The following is a 5,316-nucleotide window of genomic DNA, read 5'->3' as shown; positions in this document are numbered from 1 at the left end:
CACATTTCGGAATTCCAGCATTCTGCCAAACTGGAGCCAACAACTTGCATATTCTCTTCGAACTTATGTAAGCCATTCCATGAGCCATTGTAACCACTGGGAGCACATGCGCATCTGGCAACAGCCATCGCTGGTGCTCTGACAACTCAACCCAACATCCTGTCGAATCCACCATACCCGTAGTCTCTCTTCAAACACTCACTTTTTTCTCAGTCGCTTCAGCCTGAATCATTTTCACACTTTCTATTGTGTCTTCACACATTCCACCAGCCATAACCCAATTAGCTGGGCCTGCAACATACATACGGCTCATCATGTCTTTCGCCGTTTCCTTCGCAACTTCATCTGCAAACGCATTCCCTCCCAACATCGTCCACAACTTTCTTATGCGCACTACACTTCATAACTGCAATCTGCTTTGGGAGAGTGAGAGATTCCAAAAGTTCATTCATCAACTGCCCATGCTGTCATTCATTTGCGCAATTGCTTGAATTTGTTCTGGGGTCAATCTCCTTCCCTCCTTCGACAAGAGATGACCTAAGTAGGTCACTTCTTGGCGACAATATTGGAACTTTGAAGGTGACACTTGATGAAGGTCAGACAAATACCGCAACAAAGAAAGAGTAGCCTCTTTACAAATCTTTTAATCATCCGCAGTAATCAACAAATCATCGACGTACTGAATAAGAGTAGCACCAACAGGTAACACAAAACCGTCCAGCTAAGTTTTTAACGCCTGACTATACATGGAGGGACTTTCACAATAACCTTGGGGAGCTCTCTTAAACCGGAAGCTTCGGCCTCCTAATGAGAAGCCAAAAATATCCCTGCTCTCCTCAGCAATAGGAATACTGAAGAAAGCATTCTTCAAATCGATGACAGAAAACCAAGCTGCCGAAGCAGGAATCAAAGTCAACAAAGCAGTGATATCAGGCACCACAGGAAACTGTGGCACGACAATCTTGTTGACCTCTCGAAGGTCGATCACAAACCGGTACACAGGTGGCTGAGAAACATCAGTACGTTTAAGGACAGGCAAAACAGGACTGTTACACACATTACCTCTTGTTTCCTCAACTACACCCTTCTCAACCAGATCATAAACAATCGCTAAAAGAGCTCTCTCACCATCACTCGATATCTTGTATTGGGGAATACGAGGTAGCCTAGCATTTGACTTAAGGGTGACAACATAAGGTGGAATCTGCAAAAGACAAACATCATTTGGACCTGTAGCCCAAAGTGTATCAGGAAGCGAGCGCAATTCCAGTGGCAAACAACCTTAGACAAATACAATGGGGAAATCACTTTCTTACCGAGGGTAAGTTGTACTCCTGAAGGAGAACAATGTAATGTCGCATACAATCTTTTCAGCAGGTCCAAACCCAACAGATTCTCACCACTACCAGTCGTTAGAATAAGTGGAGCTTCCAATTCACAAGGGCCAATGGAAAGGGACAAAGGACTAGAAACCGGATTACGAACTGGGGTGCCTGAAAATCCTACTGAAACATTAGTCAAGCCAGACAAAGGTGCGCCAGGAAGTTTAGAGTGCATAATAGAACTCTGACTGAACATCGAGCACATCCTGCGGATTCAGACCCAACTCGTTATCTTCCCATTCCTGATGCAGAAAAGTACACATTACATCAAAAACATACCTTTGCTTAGGCGGTTCCCACTAAAAGAAAATATCTATAACTGCTGGCAAATCAGTTTCCTCATGTGGCTCCTCGCAATCTTCGGGCTTGGACCGGTACCACTGAAGTCGTCCCATGTTGGCCGCGCCAACTGAAGAACTGGGATGTCAATACCGAGTGGCGCCAGGGACACGCCCAAAGTCCTCTGGGTTCCCTTGCCTTGGTACACAGAGACACAGAATACTTCTAGGTGGCGTCAGAGATCAAATTTATTAGCTGCAGCTAGTAGCAGAAATCCCAGCAATACAACACGGTGTACAACTCAAGAAACTGCTCAATTTTCATAGAGCAAGACATCACCTTTTATACACAATATTCTCATTATAAATGTACACCAACTGCACCAAATTCTGACCAATAGGACACATTTTCTAACTGAGTATCACATTAACAAAAACCAATTTACAGTAACCCAACCCAAAAGTTAATTATTAGGACTGTCCCAAATTCAATTTCCACAAGCCAGACAAACCTATAATTGAAAGCACTACCTATGTAATGAAAAGTCGTAAGGAAAGAAACAATTTTGATATTGATTAGGATAAGATATGTACAAGGAAACTAAAGGTTAACGAGGTCCTGAACAGTGATTGAAAAACTTAGACAACGATCAGCTAGTGAAACTGGTTTTGCAAAAGGTCAGTTTCAGGTGAAAAGGGTCACTCTTTCTCTGCGGTTCATTCAGAGTCAGAAAAACCCAAGTTAATATATGCACGAACTCAGAATGCCAGACCACTTGTTCGTTGTGCCTACTTCACAGGCCTACGTGAGGGCAAGACTAAAATGGAGTCAGGTTTGAGAATTACTGAACCACAAGGGTGAATAGAATTTTGATCGTTACAGAACAATTTATCCATGGATAAAAAAGTTCTTCTTTCATTATTTGATTTTCATTTGTTGAAACTTATAGATGGTCCCTTACAGCACCGTCTTCTGGATGTGCCAACCCATAACTTGATGACCTTGTTAAAGGTGAATTCCTGAGGGGAAGTCACCTTTCACTACACAGTGGAAAAAGTCCTACAGAAGGTTTAAACTTAGCCCTGCAAGGAGGCCCAGAACTTTCTCTGGTCGGATCCTATAGATGCATCTGAAATCAACTTTTAGGACCCTCGGATATAAGGATCACGCTAAACCTGCTGCCAGAGCGCTCCAGTTTATAAAAAGTTTTAGACATCTTCCTTGGCAGGGTATACGCCAAGGAGACACTTTAGAAGGTCAATCTCATTGTTTTTTCCCACTTTCCTCTTAATGAAACGAAAAAACTAAACTTCCATTAGTGAATTCAATATTTAACTCAAACATTTAGCAAAGTCGTATGGATGCCCATGTTGTCTCATGTGTATAGCTCTCCTGCAAAGGTAGCTAAAAATCTGGTTTTAAATATTGGAGGATCAACTTATGAAGGAAGATCTAACTACTGAGTAAAATATAACTGGTACACAGTGCCAGAATGTTATCCAAAATTAGCCCTGGCTAAAATGTTCAAAACCATTCGCACTACAGGAAGCCATGACTACAATGGGCTTTAGAGGCTATCATGGTCCGGTCATAGCTGTCCACCCTGGCCTAAAAACAGCCTTCAGCCAGAGTGCTTTATGCCTTAATATATAAAGACGTGTTAAAAATAACAGAACTCATGAATTTGTAGGAATCTATTTCAGATCCTACTTCCTCGACTATTTGGGCGATGCTTGATCCCACCTCGCTTTAGCTTTGCCACCTACCAGCATATCAAAGCCAAAGGGTTGCTATATGTAAGATAACAGCACAACAGTGTGCGTATGAAATACAGACAAGAAATGCCACCAAGCCAAATGGTGTATCCTAGATGCTGCTATAAATGCTGAAAACTTGCTTGTTTTATTTAAATATCCTGGATTTGGTGTTGTGGTTACATTTTTTGACTATATTATGAAACCCCAAAAATGTAGATGACATATTGTGATGCTCAACCCTCATTGTTAGGACTTTGAACCCTGAGGCACAATCCTCATAGCCTGAGGTCTCTGAGGAATTCGCCTTTTGAGAGAGGGAAAAACACCTTGCTGTGAACCTGTCCTAGCTGACCTTTATCCAGAGCAAGGTAAGTGGCTTTATTATTTTTTTAATTTAATTTTAACTAACCTGTCTTCTGTCAACTTTCCTCCACCCCACCCAGCCCCCCGCCCTATCGCTTTTACCTGTGACGGCTGCCACTACCTTTATCTACTGTAGTCACCTTTTGTGCTTCATACAGCCAACCTTGTTATCTTGACAATCATAGAACACAGATGTATTTCTTTGGGTCTCTAAAACTGTAGTCAACACCATCCACCAGAATTAGGTAGTTATCTTTCCCATAGTTTCCATTTGCTAACTATTTGGAAAGTGAATCCTTAATGAAAAGTAGACGCGAGCCAAGGAAATTAATTGCAAAAATTCTGCATGAACAGGTCAGAAAAATAGGAACCAGCACAACAGATCAAGCATTCTAGCCCTATCCGTATGCAAGCAAAACTTGATTTTCCTTTTCTGGTCCCGAAAACACAAAGAAACTGCCATGATTTGTTTCAATGTTTACATCAAGCAGTCCTGCATCACAGCATGACTGAACTATTTAATCTATTGCTATATATAACATTGGAATATGGCTTTATTATGGTGCAATGTGAGGTTACTAATCAAATCTGGTCAGAAAAATATGCAGTCTTGCTAATGAGTGTTTTAAAATGAGTGTTTTAAAATGTTAAAGCAACTTAATTGAGTAAAAGTTATTGGAAATACAGTCCTTTGTTTAGTCGCCTTGCTTCAAAGATGTAACCTAACCCGTGCTGTACCGAGACCGAAAACAGTCTAAAAAATACTAAACGGTCTTGCCAGGGCCCTTGTTTGGAGGTCACTGCAGCTTGCACCACCCATTGCCCCCACTAGCACTGCCAATGACAGAAAGATCACAACTAACCATCTCATGCAGGTATGACCATTCAGACTTTAAATATACAATAAAACCATCTACAGCATGCTGCCCAAATTATTCTTATAGCTTTTGATGACAGGTAATAGTGACTTCTATGTATATTTAATCGTTAAACAACTGTTGTTGTGTCCCACACAAAATTATACAAACAGCGCCACCATGTGGCAGGCTGTTATAAGAGCCAGTGTTTACAATAAAGTGCTGGTGCAGAACACCAGAAACCACTAGCTCAAATCAAGCACTGGACGGTAGGCAATATTATATAATATTACCAGCAATATTCCTGGAAATCTCCAACCGGTGTAATAGAGGGAGTATTTGTAAAATGAAAAAACAGGTAAAAGTACATTCAGGCAGAGATGTAAAGCTCCACTTGTACTTTTTGTTATTTGTCATGAATCATTACTACATGATTGGATTTTCTGAATATCTGAACATCCTGATTCCACTGTGATAATATAATGAGAACATTACAATCTTTAAGGAAGCGCGGCGATGGTTGTGATTACGGTTATTTATTTTCCCGCAGTGTCTTTCTCTGAAGAGAAGTGTTATTCTTCTGGGCAGCTTTCATCTCAGTACCTCAGCTCATTCAGTTTCTATGCACCTCGTTACATAGATTATTAAGATAAATTAAACTCTGCTGAGCTGCCAAAT

This window comes from Lissotriton vulgaris, unplaced genomic scaffold (assembly GCF_964263255.1).
Source record: "Lissotriton vulgaris unplaced genomic scaffold, aLisVul1.2 SCAFFOLD_2296, whole genome shotgun sequence".
NCBI classification, from domain to species: domain Eukaryota; kingdom Metazoa; phylum Chordata; class Amphibia; order Caudata; family Salamandridae; genus Lissotriton; species Lissotriton vulgaris.
The sequence above is the reverse complement of the archived record's forward strand: the minus strand, read 5'-3'. Positions refer to the sequence as shown.